The 16,441-nt window shown below is 46.0% G+C and overlaps 1 protein-coding gene across 3 annotated transcripts in view; it reads left to right on the top strand.

The window, feature by feature from the left end:
- The first annotated feature begins 3,905 nt into the window (after positions 1-3,905).
- BCAR3 (BCAR3 adaptor protein, NSP family member) overlaps positions 3,906-16,441 on the top strand; it is a 360,529-nt gene continuing 347,993 nt past the window's right edge. The window contains exon 1 of one of the 3 annotated variants that reach the window (XM_069641839.1): positions 3,906-4,061. The gene's annotated coding sequence lies outside the window, so the exon portion shown is untranslated. Of the gene's footprint in view, positions 4,062-5,319; positions 5,500-16,441 lie in introns of those variants that run through there. The other 2 variants (XM_069641840.1, XM_069641841.1) reach the window with 2 other exon arrangements.

Below are 16,441 nucleotides of genomic sequence, written 5' to 3'. Positions count from 1 at the left end.
AACTGAGTTGAGGGCATGTTGGCTACAAATTCCACTTGTTCATTCAGTTCAGTTTGCGTAGCTATGTTTTCAGTTTCTACCTTTGTTATGTTGTCAATTATTACAAGTGGTTGTGCATCATTACTAGAATTTGAACCCTCTGTCCGGAGAGATTCGGCAAAAATGAAGCCCTCCAATTTATTAAGTTTAAATAGTATTTGGTTCAATGATGACTTGCAATCCCTAGGCTCATAATGGGTGTATTCATGACCTTTATCCAGTAAGTTCAGTATGCGTGTTAAAACTGGATACGAGGCCTCTAAGGATTGCAAGTCGTCTGAGGGATCCAAGAGATCAAAGCCCAGGGGGGGCATATGAGGCCTCAAGGTAGGAGAAGAGGCAACCGCAGCAGCCGATGGGGCTGAATCTGAAAACAACAGAGGCAACTCCATGGGCGGTTCCGTTAAGACTTGGGAGTTACTAGACCTCACTGTGCAGGGAATGATATTGGAGGTATCCAGGGTTGCCTTTTCTCTACAGTGCAAATGAACATCAGCTCTCTTACAACTAGACAGGGTAACCGGAGTAGAGGGAGCATCGGACAGGCGAACCCGTTTTTCAAGGGCCGCAAGAACTGCCGGGGCAAGGATGGAGTTATCGGATGGTGAAGTATTCACTAAATCATTCGATTCATCCCCCATAATTGATGGTTCGTCCATTCGCATACTCATGAAACTCTTCCTAGAAGAGTAAAGACAAGCCGGAACACCCTCCCCAATATCGTTTTTCAATTTCGGCATAACTGGGGTTTCTAATTCCACCTGTGATCGTGCATATGCAAATGCCACTTCATGGCAGATTGTGTCATTTGCCACTACGAGTGGCCGGCCGGATGGAATACTCGATGCGACCTGATATTGGTCCATGTTAGCCGTCTCAGAAATTGGAGATAAATTAGATAAGGCTATTATTTTTTTTTGTTTTTTAGACTTTTTGTTATTGACCACAGTTTTGCAGGGGGGCATCCACTGCGTAAGGAGTAAACCCTAGGGACTATGCTGCAAATAGGTCACTGCCCTTGAGGTTAATTTGAGCTTGACAGAGCTTTTATGTCATACGGATTTGTGTTTTACAGGTCAAACCATCCATTAACACAATGCGATAAGTATTTCCCCAACCATTAGAATCATACCATTCATCCACTAGGACTGCAACGTAGCTTCAATATCGCCAATTTGTAAAGTTAGAAATTGAGAGTCATTATATTGGCCATTCAAACATGTGGTCAAAGTTTACCAACCTCCAATTGGCCCAGGGAAGCAGCCCTAGTTTTATGTTGTGGAAATAGTCTTCAACAATTGTCGGCACAAAAAGCTTTTTGCGCATCCAGCGCCCCGCGCACCGCAACCCGTGAACCATAAACAGTTAACAGTGCTTCAAAAGTACTTCCAGGGTGCGTGCGCGGGTGCGCTTGATGCTCGTGCTTTATGTAGGCCAGGGGGTGTGTCCACAACAGGGGGTGGGCCACAACAGGGGGCGGGAAACACCACAAGAACACACCTTCAAAGAACGAAGAAAGAAAGAAGTATTTTTAGTTAACACACACTGGCCCTCATTACGACCCTGGCGGAAAGGGGTTTACGCCGGCGTAAAGCATGGCGTACCTTTCCGCCTGACTACGAGTTCCCGTAGCGCCATGGTGCTTTTTTCGCCTGCTTTTTCCAGGCGGAAAAATCCATGGCGCTACGGGACTTGTTGTTAATTACGCCACCGTAATTTACGGTGGCGTAATTAACGCCTTCCCCACTCCCATTATACCCTATGGGGCAAAAATGGGAATGGGGAAGGGTAAATGGGGATTGGGGATTTACCGCCCCGCCAAGGTCAGAATGGGGCGATAAGTCCGCCAACCACCATGGCGGAGTTGGCAGCTTAGCGCCATGGACCATGGTGCAAATTGCACCATGGTTCTCCGCCAGGGTCGTAATGAGGGCCACTGTGTTGAGTTTTGAATCAATGTTGACTGTCAAATGAGAAGGCGTTTCTTATTCAAGAGGCTAAACACCCTCGAGCTGAACTCCCTCCCACAAGTACAGCGTAAATGTAACGTGGTTACAGCGTAAATGCAAGCGTAAATGCAGCGCAGTGCAAAGTCCACGCACACAACGTAAGAAGTTACTGCGTGCACTACGTTTCGTGCCTCTCGTCTCGTTTGGGGTGTGATTCAAATAAGCCAACAAACAGTCACCTTTTTTTTTCCTTTCCTTTGGTCAGGCAAATACGTGCAACCAATAAAGACTTCCTGTCAGGTCCAGAGGCCACAGTCTTGCACAGCTTCCATACGGCAGGTTCCAAGAGATATTCGGCAGCACCCGGCGCCAGTTAACAGTACTTGAAAAGTACTTCCACGGTGCGCGCGCGGGTGCGCTGGATGCTCGTGCTTTATGCAGGCCAGGGGGTGTGTCCACAACAGAGGGCGGGAAATGCCACAAGAACACACCTTTTTTTTTTCCTTTCCTTTGGTCAGGCAAATGCGTGCAACCAATAAACACTTCCTGTCAGGTCCAGAGGCCACAGTCTCACAGCTTCCATATGGCGGGTTCCAAGAGATATTCGGCAGCACCCGGCACCAGTTAACAGTACTTCAAAAGTACTTCCACGGTGCGCGCCAGCATCACCTAACCTACACCCTTTTGGTCGGAAGGAATTGATTCCCGTTCACCGAAGCCCCTCTACATCCTTGTAACCAATCCAAAGAAGAGCAAGAAGCCCCCAATGATGGAGAGGCCCTGGATGAAAAAGCGCAAGGCAGGAAAAAAGTCTAATTCAGTGGACTGGATCCAACTGAGCTTCAGCGGCCAGCAAGTGAGGAGTCTGGCAGCAACCATGCAAGCAAGAAGAGCTGCTATGCTCCACCATCCTGTCACCAGCTGCTTATATGGTCGGCCGAGCCACGTGAAACTCATACCTGAAAAAACGGGAGCCGGAGCATGCAATGCCTGCGCTTTGCACTCAATGCCAAACTGTGTATTCTAGCATAGAGTGGGGTTTCCTGAGGATATCATGGCAAACGTATCTGCTCTTTGATGGCAATGGCATATGCTGCTGCGCCTAGGCAGATGTGGCTGGACTTGGTCATATGAGGGCTGCTGATGACTATATATATATATATATGTATATATTGAATTTACTGTGTCATTATTGAAGAAAACATGTTCACACATAATTACACATGAGAATGCATGACTGAACCCCCCCCTTGCCTGTGGTGGCAGTGCAGGTAGATTCGAGGTTGCACCGGTAGCTGACATGCGATGGAAGTGGCTGGACATGTCTGGCATCTCTGGGGCACGTGAGGCCTTTGGCTGGACATTACGCAAAGCCAGGCGAGTGATGATTGCGCCAGTTATCGTGCTTGCTGGAGAGCGTAGCCACTCTAGTGCGGTGCGAGCGGAGGCGTAAGTGGACGACATGTCCCGAGACGGCGTTTACTCATTTCTGTAATTGATGGCTGCGATGTGCCCCCATTCTGGGGACCAGGCGCGACTGTTCTAAACTGCATGGACCGTTGTTCTTGGTGACAAGAAACCCCATAAACACTGGGATATTGCCCCTGTGGGGATCATTCTAAAGATGGGCACTTGTACTCGGAGTTGCTGGGGTCAGCCTGGCGAGCGGACCACACAGAGTGCATCCGAAGTCAATTTCATTTTCGCTCGGCTTCTGCGGGTGGGAGCGGGCGTGGGGGGGTTGAGGGTGCACAGTGGGGAAGATATGAAATGTTGGGCGAGGGCAGCGGGAGGTCAGAGCGTGCACGTGAGGGGGTGCCCTGGCACTGGCTGCTCCCGCCTGGGGGTGTGGCCGCCGAGCCGTAAATCAGCCGCGGAGCAGCCCTCCTGTCTGCTGTGAGCACACAGGACGGTGCACGGAGCCTGAGGGGATCAGGGGCTGGGGAGGGCTCTGGAGGGGTGCAGCGCAGAGCGGGTCTGAGCACTTCTCCTCGGCGCACGGGATGCGACTCGCCACCGGGTGAGCCGACCCAGGAGCCCCGAAGCTCGAGTCGCAAGTGATCGCCGGGGAAGGTAAGAGGCACCGGGTTACAAATGATTGCCTTGTATTTACAGCGGCGCTGAAGTGCCTCGAAGCAGCATTCTGGGCAGGGGTGTTGCTGTTGCTAGTTCAGGAAAATAGCTGGGGCTATACTGGTTTCGGGACCTGAGATTCTATCCGAGGCTACAACCAAAATACCTGGTGCTATAGCCCCTCTAACCCCCCAGCAACGCCTCTGATTCTGGGGTTTTTGCCGCGTTATACGGCAGAATTTAAGAGTGGGTGGGGGGTAGCTGAAGGAGTTGGCGTGCAATGGTATCTGGAGCCACGCGTGTAAGGGGTACCTCTAGTTGTGGGAAGGGGGAAACAGCGTGCTACGTTTTAAAGGTATATGTTTTAAGATGAGCAAAGTTTGTTTAAAAAGTTCAGGAATCTTAAGAGGTTTTCATTTCAAAGTGTTGTGGGGAGCCTGCTTCTGTTCTCGAGTTCCCTCTGCATGTCTGTTGCTTCGGTGGGGAGGGTGGCTTTTTTAATTGATGAGGGGGGGGGCTGTGTATAATGTTGGCTGCTGCGCTGTCTGGTGGTCGCTTCTGAACAAGTTGGAGGGGGAGGGGTGTATATTCTGAGCTCATCCGAACTGGCCTGTCCCCTTGAAATGCTGAGCGACCTGCCGGGAAAGCCCCCTTTTGGGAGGGGGGCGGGGGTAGGGGGGTTACTCCTTTGTGCCCCGCCGATCTGTCCCATTGTCATGAGTTTGCTGGCGTGCACGCAGAGATGGGTCCTGGCTATGGTGGGAGGAAGGCGGCTCTGCACTTTGGAAGGGAATTTGAAAAGGTCTCCGCTGGGGGTGCCAGGGGGCGGCAGTGAGAGGAAGCAACCTTCCAAACACAGCTCCCCTAAGTTATCTGAAAGGAGGGGGGCTGTGAGCTCAGCTGGCATGCCCCTACAGGCGTGAGGGAGCCAAGTGATATCCGCGGTGACCGGGGGCGCACAGCCCTGCCCCCACCTCGTCCTGTGGACACTGGCAGTGCCCGCAGTGCCCGCCCAATCAGCACACCCGTCTGAGCATACATTTTGGGTGGGGGGCAAACCTGCTGCCCTCGGGGCTAACCGAACAAACCCGGCCCAGCGAAGGAACGGATGCCCGGGGGCTGACAGGTCCAGGACCCCCACCAGATAGCCCGATGACGGGGGAGAAAGTGGCCCTCGGGAGCCTGAACGTGCACCGCCTTTTAATTCGAGGATGTCGCGTTTTTTAGTGGCTTGCTTGCATAGCCTTTAACTTTAAAAAAAAAAAAACACGGAGACGCATGGAAGCGAAGAAACCAAACTGCTTCCAGAAGACGAATCCACGGGGATGCACGCCTGTGGAGGGAGGCAGAGAGGGTGTGGCAAGGGTAGGAAGACGCATGCCAGGTGAGAGGGAGACGGGCCGACAGAGGAGCGACGGTGAGAAAGGCACATCCACAGGTAGAGCGGCAACGCGAGGGGCCCCGCAGCAGGATAGGGAAAGACGAGACGCGCTGCATGCACACCCTGCAGGTGTAACCCGCGGGGGCAGTGCATGGGCACGGCGCTGTGCACAGGGCACGGGCGACGAGCGATTGGCTAACAGGACCAAAGGAAAGGGACACTCAGTCCAATGGGGCAGCGAGTATGACACTAACCATACTCACGGGCAGGTACTCCCAAGAGCACAATGCGCAGTATTTACCGCTGGCGGTATTTGGGAGCAGCCTTCCTAGGAGGGGTGGAGTAGTTGGGGACCGGGGAGTTTCCCTAGAGGAAGAGGAGATGGCGTCTGGCTCGATTGCAGGAATTGTGGCGATGTTTGGGATAACTGAGGAGGGGGAGAGTCCCGGTGCGGTCAAGCGGGGCAAAATAGTGGAATCGGGTGGGCGCACTGGCTGGACTGTGAAGTAGTTGGATCGTGGAATCACAGCAGGGCAGTGCTTCATTTGTGGGGGTGTTTGCCAGGGCACAGCCCCGGCACTTTGCTCTGAGCCCCGGGACGTATTGTCTCAGACTCTGTTGAAATCATATTTGATGTTTCGGCAACTTTATTCTTTTCAATGTCAGTCACCTAAGAAGCAGCTATAAAATCAGAAAAGTACGTTAACAATCAATGTGTTTAACAACCTCTGTCGCATGCAAGCCTCAAGTATGTCCTGCTGATTAGAATATGTAAATCACACATCTGCCAGTCAGTACATCCATGAACCCCAGTGAGCCAGTGGGTGTTGCCGATTTAATCCCATGCATGTTGACACCGAGGGGAGCAGCTGTGGGTCGTGGCAACAGTGAGCGGAACGCTACCCTCCCTAATGTGGCATGGGTATGCTGGAAAATATTTGAACCCTGGCGCTTATTCTGTTACAGATTAAGCACTGGAGCAGGGGCCCGCAGCCTTGACTACAATATACCTGGAAAGCCACAGGTCCCAGAACCTGAACTAGGACGAACAGTACAAGTGTGAGAGCAGGGGTGCCAAGTAGGGGGAGGGGGGATGCAACGCAGGGCAAAGATTAGAAGTTAAGTGTTATGAATTTGAAGAGGGGACACTGCTGAATAGAGGGTCCTCCTGTCTCACGTCAGAGCCATGGTAGCAGGAATGTGGGAGGTAGTGCTATCAAAAGTAAGAGGGGAGAATGAAGGGAGGGAGGACCCCAGAATTAGGCTATAACATTAGTGCAGGCGGCTGAGTAAAACGGGAGGTATTAGAGTGGTTGTGGTGTGGAATGTTAAAAGGAGGCAGATTTTCCTTATATCGAGGAAGTTGAGACATTGAATTTGAAAATGTGGCAGATTTTCCTTATACTCGGGAGGTTTAGGCGTTGAATGTTTGAAGGTCGCAGATTTGACTCAGATTTAGTAAATTGAGGGGTGAAATGTTAGGAGGTGATAGATTTACCAACCATTTAGGAGACTGGTGTGGGCTGTTAGAAGGTGGCATATTTTCCTCCTATTCAGGCGTTTGAGGCATGGAATGTTAGAAGGTGGCATATTTTCCTTTTATTAAGGAGTTTGAGGTGTGGAATGCTAGATGGTGGCAGATTTTTTTCGTGTTCAGGCGTTTGGGGCATGGAATGTTATATGGTGGCATATTTTCCTTTTATTGAGGTGTGGAATGTTAGATGGTGGCAGATTTTCCATATACTCAGGAGGTTTAGACATTGAATGTTAGAAGGTAGCAGATTTTGCTCATATTTGGTAAATTGAGGAGTGGAATGTTAGGAGATGGAACATTTACCAGCCATTTAGGAGACTGGTGTAGGCTGTTAGAAGATGATAGATTTTCCATATACTCAAGAGGTTTAGGCGTTGAATTCTTGAAGGTAGAAGATTTTACTGAGATTTAGGAAATTGGTTAGTGGAATGCCAGAAGGTGGCAGATGTTCCAAACATTTAGGAGAATGATGTGTGGGATGTTGGAATGTGGCATATTTTCCTTTTATTGAGGAGTTTGAGGTGTGGAATGTTAGATGGTGGCAGTTTTTACTAAGATTTAGGAAATTGATTAGTGGAATGCCAGAAGGTGGCAGATGTACCAAACATTTAGGGGAATTATGTATGGGATGTTAGAAGGTGGTAGATTTTCCTTACACTCAGGATGGTGAGGCATAGAATATTAGAAGGTGGCCGATTTTCCTTGTATTCATGGGGTCCAGGCATTGAATGTTAGAAGGTGACAGGTTTTCTTCATAGAAAAACAGAACTGCAAGTATCTGCTACCCCTCCCTCTCTTGTGCAGACCAAGTATTAAAATCTGGAAATTGTGCAGTTAGAAAGCAAATACTGCACAAGACCTCTACTTCAAATCCTTCATAAAATCAATGTATTCAAAATACATAAATGACATATACTCATTTACTTTAACAGACATCAAAACCAAATGACCACTGCCTACAGTGGTGTACAGAATTCATACACCACCAGTTCATTCATAAAAGCAAATTTGACCCCTGCTTCCTCCTTCTTCCCCTCACTCTGGCCTTCCTCGTTGGGCTCTCCCCTGCACCCTCTTCTGAAGCCAGAATCCTTGGAGTCATCTTCGACTCCTCTCCCTCCTTCCTCCCTCCCACTCAGTACATTGCCAAGAAGTCCCCCTTTCAGCTGTTCCTTCTCAAAGGAATTCTCCCTTTTCTCACTTTCCCCCAGAGGCTCAATGTGACCCAAGCCCTGGTTCTCTCTAGGCGTGACTATTGCAATAGGCTCCTCCTGAATCTTCCATCGTCCACTCTGCAACCACTCCAGATAATCCAGAATAGGGCAGCAGGATTAACCTTGCCCTTAAGACCAGGGAGCGCATCTCTCCTGCACTAAAGTCATCACTGGCTCCCGGTTGCTGCACAGATTAAATTCAAATCCCTCTGCATCATCCACAAGGCTGTCTGGGCCCAGGGACTACACTATCTTCAACTTTATCTTACCAAATACTCTCCCTCTAGACCACTACGTTCCTCTGGCACCAACTCTCTGTGTCGTTCACTCTGCTCAGCTGGCTCCCTCCTATGGAACAGCCTCCTCCTCCCCTTGCGCCCTTGAGCAGTATCTTCTTAAATTCCGGAAGCTCCTTTTGATCTTTCTCTTTATCTCCTCCTTCCCTTCTTCTCTCCTCTGCTATTCCCACAGTTGCTGCGATTGGGGACCTGGGCCCTAAGTCATCCTCAGGGTCCTGACCTCCCACACCCAATTGGCCCAGCTCCTGTCTTTCCACTGCACTTGCACTTACACCCTCCTCCCTGGAGGCTCGCACTTACACCTCTCGCGGCTCCGGCCCGCGGTGTAGCACTCAACATTCCCAACACTCCATCTGTGGCTCACCCTTGAGCTCAGACTCCCCAGCACTTACCCACTCTACCCTCTTCCTTGCTGCACTTGCACGTTCTGAATACTCACAAGGCATAGTAGGTTCGTCCTCTTTTCCTTCCCCCACCGCTCTGAAATATTGGGTTTTAATGTATTACTATATTAAATATTGTGTTTTTAATGTATTTCCCCACTACTGCTCTCCCCTGCATTGTGGGCGCTTTGAAACAGTATTTTCTTATTGTATGAGCACCTAACAAGCAAATCATAAATAAAATAAATAAAGAATAGGTTTACACATGATTTGTTCCTTATCTTTAGAATGCATCAGTGCAAACTAAATATAATAAAAGTGGGGTTAGTGCTATATATGCAGAATAACAGACTTGTTTGAACATTTTTCTATTTTTGCAAATGGGACCATACATACAGATATATCCTGGAGCACCTAATAGGTATATCTAAGTATTATTGTTCAATGCCGGATAACTTTACTGCCAGAATATTGGTTTCTGTGTACAATTCCCTGCAATCATGTTATTAGTGAACCATTCCGCTTTGTAATCTAATTTACTTCATTTTCCGGTAGGCATCGGGATTACCTGTCCCACCAACAACGATAATATGTTGGTCGTTTTTAAACCTGCATATGTGTAATATGTTGGTCGTTTGTAAACCTTCATATGTGTTTTGGTTTCACATTTATTTCTTCAGACTCTCTGGCTTCTGTACCGAAATTAATTGAAAGTGTCGGTACTGACCTTTTTCGCTGTTCCGTGGGCAGGTTCTTATTTAATTAGACTGCTGTGCGTGAATGTCTCATTGATCTCTGTTCCTATTCAAACCAAACCTAATCAAGAAAATATGCAAAACAAAGTGGGGTCTGGGAGTCTCTCTACCAGCATAAACACAGCCCATTCACCTGTTCTTGGGTGGAAGGCCCCTGGGAGAGTCTCAACCAAGTCCACAGCTCCACCTCACTGATGAGGCCCGACTAGGCCGAAACATGTGTCTGGAGTTGCTGTTGGTACTCTTGTTCAGAGGAGAATTGCCTAGCATTTTGGTGCTGGACTGCCCCTGGGCACGACAAAGACTGATATGCAGGGATATTTCTTCTCTGTGAAAGGGACAGTGAGCGAAAGACTTGGTTGAGACTCTCCCGGGGGCCATCCACCCAAGAACAGGTCAATGGACTGTGTTTGTGCCGGTAGAGGGACTCCCAGAACCCCCCCTTGTTTTGCATAATCAAGTAAATACATCGTAATTTAGTGTCTACGTTTGGCTTTGGTTGTGACTCTGGAGTCCCCCCCATATTGTTAGTGTCCCCCACACCGGGGCATCACCGCATTATGCTACAGTGAATGCGCTAGATGTATTATCCATATTTTTGTCTAATGAAATCTACTGTTCCACTAGGTACCCCTGAATTCCACTCATCCAAACCATGAATTTACTGTACTGCATGATGTTACTTACACTTGTATACTCGTTTTAGAGTTTCCGTTCTAAATATGCAGAATAGGATCCATCTCGGCCCCGTATTCTCAATTACAAAGCGAGAACCAGAACTCTACAATAAGAAATAAAGCACCATCCCCGAATGTGAAACAGGCCATGGTCAGTAGTCCAAGATGGAAAGTTATTTTGGTAAAGGACATTTACCTAGATGGCCTCACTCACTAGTTGCATTTCTGTATTTGTTAATTAATAGAGTAAAGAAAACAAGACAAAGGGGTAGTCTGCAAACCACATATCGCAGTCTGAATAAACATCTGTCCCAATGAAGGCCTGAGATTATATATTCTAAGAGGAACGTCCTGAAGGGGCGCATCCCACATTTTGGGCCGAAACACCTTGTGTCAACTACTATATTCTGCATAATATATCCTTCTCAGAAGCGGAATAGTTCAATAATAACATGACCGCAGGGAAATGTGCACAGAAACCAATATTCTGGCAGTAGAGTTTTCCTGGATTGAGCAATAATACCTAGATATACCTATTAGGTGCTCCAGGTTATATCTGTATCTATAGCCCTATTTGCAAAAATAGAAAATGTTTTCAAACAAGTCTGTTATTCTGCATATATAGCACTTTTTGCACTAACCCCACTTTTATGATATTGAGTTTGCACTGATGCACGCTAAAGATAAGGAACAAATCATGTGTAAACCTATACTTTAGATTTTGTTCAAATTTGCTTTTATGAATGAACTGTTCATGAATGAATTCTGTACACCACTGTAGGCAGTGGTCATTTGGTTTTGATGTCTCTGTTAAAGTGAATGAGTATATGTAATGTATGTACTTTGAATACATTGATTTTTTTTTAAGGATTTGAAGTAGAGGTCTTGTGCAGTATTTGCTTTCTAACTGCACAATTTCCACATTTGACTACTTGGTCTGAACAAGAAAGGAAGGGGTAGTTGATAACTCGCAGTTCTGTCTTTCTAAAAGTACTTCACCATTTTGTGAGGAAGGCCCCCGTTGAAAAAAAAAGAAGGGGTTGCCCCAAGTTGTATAGAGGTTTTCATTACATCAAGGAGGTTGAGGCGTGGAATGTTAGAAGATGGCAGATTATCCCTATACCCAGGAGGCTGAGGCGGGTAATGTTAGAAGGTGCAGCCTTTCTTTATACTCAGGAGAGTAAATTGTGGAATGTTCGAAGGTGGCAGACTTTCCTTCTATTCAGGAAGTTGAGGCATGGAATGTCTGAAGGTGGCAGACTTTCCTTCTATTCAGGAAGTTGAGGCATGGAATGTCTGAAGGTGGCAGACTTTCCTTCTATTCAGGAAGTTGAGGCATGGAATGTCTGAAGGTGGCAGACTTTCCTTCTATTCAGGAAGTTGAGGCATGGAATGTCTGAAGGTGGCAGACTTTCCTTCTATTCAGGAAGTTGAGGCATGGAATGTCTGAAGGTGGCAGACTTTCCTTCTATTCAGGAGGTTGAGGCATGGAATGTCTGAAGGTGGCAGATTATCATTATACTCAACAGATTTAGGCGATGACTGATTGAAGGTAGCAGATTTCACTCAGATTTAGGAAATTGAGGAGTGGAATGTTAGGAGGTGACTGTTTTTCCAAACATTTAAGAGATTGATGTATGGGCTGTTAGAATGTGGTAGACTTTCCCTACATTCAGGAGAGTGAATTGTGGAATTTTGGAAGTCGGTAGCTTTTCCTTGTAGTCAGGGGTCGAGGTGTTGAATGTTAGAAGGTGGCAGGTTTTTGTTGTATCAAGGAGGACGAGGCATAGAATGTTAGAAGGTGGCAGATTATCACTATACTCAGGAGGTTTAATTCTTGAATGTTTGAAGGCAGCAGATGTTACTTCGTTTAGGAGACTGAGGAGTGGAATGCTAGAAGATGACCGATTTTCCAAACATTTAGGAGACAGAGGTGTGGACTTTTAGAAAGTGGTACATTTTCCTTACGATCAGGAGAGTGAATCGTGGAATGTTTGAAAATGGCAGATTTTCCTCTTATTCAGGGGGTTGAGGTGTGGAATGCTCAATGGTGGCAGATTTTACTTCTACTCAGGCGGGTGAGGCATGGAATGTTATAAGGTGTAATGTTTTCCTAATACTCACGAGGCTGAAGTGTGCAATGTTAGAAGGTGGATTATTTTCCCTATATTGTGGAGGTTAAGGGGTGAAATGTTAGGTGACTTTTTAAGGTTGGTTGTACTTAATATGTAGGTCCACCCATGTATTGAATGCAGGGACTGTTCCATTTACTCCCCTCCACAACCTGTTCAGAATATCACTCAAACTCACTTAATTGTAAAAAGGTCATTGCTTCCCGCCAAATCGGATTTATTATCTATTGTGTGTTCTTTAGTGATCAAAAGAGCACTGTTCGTGACTGTATACAAATAAAATAAATAGATCAATATTCTTATATCGACGAAGTTGAGGCATTGAATGTTAGAAGGTGGCAGACTTTCTTTATACTCAGAAGGTTGTGTTTTGGAATGTTAGAAGGTGGCAGGTGTTCCTTATACTCAGATGGTTGAGTCATGGAATGTTAGAAGGCGGTAGACTTTCCTTCTATCGGCGAAGTTGAGACATTGAATGTTAGACGGTGGCAGACTTTCCTTATACTCAGGAGGTTGAATCACAGAATGCTAGAAGGTGCAGACTTTCAATATATCGAGGAGGTTGAGGCATTGAATGTTAGAAGGTGTCAGACTTTCCGTATATCGAGGAAGTTGAGGCATTGAATGTTAGAAGGTGCAGACTTTCCTTATATTGAGGAAATTGGGGCATTGAATGTTAGGAGGTATCAGACTTTCCTTTATACTAAGGAGGTTGAGGCATGGAATGTTTGAAGGTGTCAGGTGCTCCTTATGCTCACAAGGTTGAAGCGTGGAATGTTTAAAAGTGGCAGACTTTCCTCATATTCAAGAGGTTGAGGCATGGAATGTTAGAAGATGGCAGATTATCATTATACTCAGGAAGTTTAGGCAATTACTTTTTGAAGGTAGCAGATTTTACTGAGATTTAGGAAATTGGGGAGTGGAATGCTAGGACATGGCAGATTTACCAGTCATTTAGGAGACTGGTGTGTGGGCTGTTAGAAGGTGGTAGATTTTCCCTACACTCAAGAGAGTGAAGCATAGAATGTTAGAAGGTGGCAGATTTTACACATTCAGATGGTCGAGGCATGGAATGTTCGATGGTGGCATATTTTTCATATACTTGGGAGGTTTAGGCATTGAATGTTTGAAGGTAGCAGATTTTACTCAGATTTAGGAAGTTGAGTGGAATGTTAGAAGGTGGCACATTTTCCAAACATTTGGGAGATTGGTGTGTATGATATGGCATTTGTAACCAATGCATGGGATGTTAGAAGGTGGTAGATGTTGCTTACACTCAGGAGAGTGAGGCATAGAATGTTAGGAGATGGCTGATTTCCATTATATCAAGGAGGTTGAGGTGTGGAATGTTAGAAGATGGCTGATTATCAAACTCAAGAGGTTTAGGCGATAACTGTTTGAAGGTAGCAGATTGTACTCCTATTTAGTACATTGTGGAGTGGAATGTTAAGAGGTGACTGATGTTCCAAATATTTAAGAGACTGGTGTGTGGGCTGTTAGAAGGTGATAGATTTTCTTTACACTCAGGAGTGTGAATCATGGAATGTTGGAAGGTGGCAGATTTTCCTTGTATTCAGGGGGCGAGGCGTTGAATGTTAGAAGGTGGCAGGTCATCCTTTTATCAAGGAGGATGAGGCATGTAATGTTTGGAGGTGGATGATTAGCACTATACTCAGGAGGTTTCATTCTTGAATGTTTGAAGGCAGCAGGTTCTACTCAGTGTTGGGAGACTGTGGAGTAGAATTATAGGAGGCGCCAAATTTTCCAAACATTTAGGAGACCATTGTGGACTGTTAGAAAGTGGTAAATTTTTCTTACGATCAGGTGAGTGAATCTTGGAATGTTAGAAAATGGCATATTTTTCTCTTATTCACGGGGTTGAGGTGTGGAATGTTCGAGGGCGGCAGGAGGGTGGGGGGTGGAATGTTAAAAGGTGTAATGTTTTTCTAATACTCACAAGGCTGAAGTGTGAAATGTTAGAAGGTGGACGATTTTCCTTATATTGATGCGGTTGAGGTGTGAAATATTAGAAGGTGGCTTATTTTCCTTATATCGGGGAGTTTAAGGCCTGATATGTTAGAAGGTGACTGTTTAGGGTCGGTTGCCCTTAATATGGAGGTCTACTCATGTATTGTCCGCTGTGACTGTTCCATTTACTCCCTTTGACAACCTGGTCAGAATGTCACTCAAACGCACCCCATTGTAAGAAGCTCACTGCTTCCTGCTTAATCTGATTTATTATCTATTGTGCGTTGTTTCGTGATCAAAAGAGCACTGTTCCTCCCTGAATATAAATAAAATAAATACATTAATTTTCTTATATCGAGGAAGTTGAGGCAATGAATGTTAGAAGGTGGCAGACTTTCCTTATATTCAGGAGGTTGGGGCATGGAATGTAAGAAGGTGACAGGGGTTCCTTATACTCTGAAGGTTGAATCATTGAATGTTCGAAGGTGCAGACTTTCCTTATATCGAGGAAGTTGAGGCAATGAATGTTAGAAGGCGGCAGACTTTCCTTATACTCAGGAGGTTGATGCATGGAATATTAGAAGGTGGCAGGTGTTCCTTATACTCAGATGGTTGAGTCATGGAATGCTAGAAGGTGCAGACTTTCCTTATATTGAGGAAGTTGAGGCATTGAATGTTAGAAGGTGTCATACTTTCCTTATACTCAGGAGGTTGGGACATGGAATGTTAGAAGTTGCAGACGTTCCTTATATTGAGGAAGTTGAGGCATTGAATGTTAGAAGGTGCAGACTTTCCTTATATTGAGGAAGTTGAGGCACTGAATGTTAGAAGGTGCAGACGTTCCTTATATTGAGGAAGTTGAGGCATTGAATGTTAGAAGGTGCAGACTTTCCTTATATTGAAGAAGTTGAGGCATTGAATGTTAGAAGTTGCAGACGTTCCTTATATTGAGGAAGTTGAGGCATTGAATGTTAGAAGGTGCAGACGTTCCTTATATTGAGGAAGTTGAGGCATTGAATGTTAGAAGGTGGCAGACCTTCCTTATATTGAGGAAGTTGAGGCATTGAATGTTAGAAGGTGGCAGACCTTCCTTATACTCAGGAGGTTGGGGCATGGAATGTTAGAAGGTGCAGACTTTCCTTATATTGAGGAAGTTGAGGCACTGAATGTTAGAAGGTGCAGACGTTCCTTATATTGAGGAAGTTGAGGCATTGAATGTTAGAAGTTGCAGACGTTCCTTATATTGAGGAAGTTGAGGCATTGAATGTTAGAAGGTGCAGACGTTCCTTATATTGAGGAAGTTGAGGCATCGAATGTTAGAAGGTGCAGACGTTCCTTATATTGAGGAAGTTGAGGCATCGAATGTTAGAAGGTGGCAGACCTTCCTTATATTGAGGAAGTTGAGGCACTGAATGTTAGAAGTTGCAGACGTTCCTTATATTGAGGAAGTTGAGGCATTGAATGTTAGAAGGTGCAGACGTTCCTTATATTGAGGAAGTTGAGGCATTGAATGTTAGAAGGTGGCAGACCTTCCTTATATTGAGGAAGTTGAGGCATTGAATGTTAGAAGTTGGCAGACCTTCCTTATACTCAGGAGGTTGGGGCATGGAATGTTAGAAGGTGCAGACTTTCCTTATATTGAGGAAGTTGAGGCACTGAATGTTAGAAGGTGCAGACGTTCCTTATATTGAGGAAGTTGAGGCATTGAATGTTAGAAGTTGCAGACGTTCCTTATATTGAGGAAGTTGAGGCATTGAATGTTAGAAGTTGCAGACGTTCCTTATATTGAGGAAGTTGAGGCATTGAATGTTAGAAGTTGCAGACGTTCCTTATATTGAGGAAGTTGAGGCATTGAATGTTAGAAGGTGCAGACGTTCCTTATATTGAGGAAGTTGAGGCATTGAATGTTAGAAGGTGGCAGACCTTCCTTATATTGAGGAAGTTGAGGCATTGAATGTTAGAAGGTGCAGACGTTCCTTATATTGAGGAAGTTGAGGCATTGAATGTTAGGAGTTGCAGACGTTCCTTATATTGAGG

This window comes from Ambystoma mexicanum, chromosome 1q, assembly GCF_040938575.1.
Source record: "Ambystoma mexicanum isolate Mex_15411 chromosome 1q, UKY_AmexF1_1, whole genome shotgun sequence".
NCBI classification, from domain to species: Eukaryota; Metazoa; Chordata; class Amphibia; order Caudata; family Ambystomatidae; genus Ambystoma; species Ambystoma mexicanum.
The sequence above is the reverse complement of the archived record's forward strand: the minus strand, read 5'-3'. Positions and strand labels throughout refer to the sequence as shown.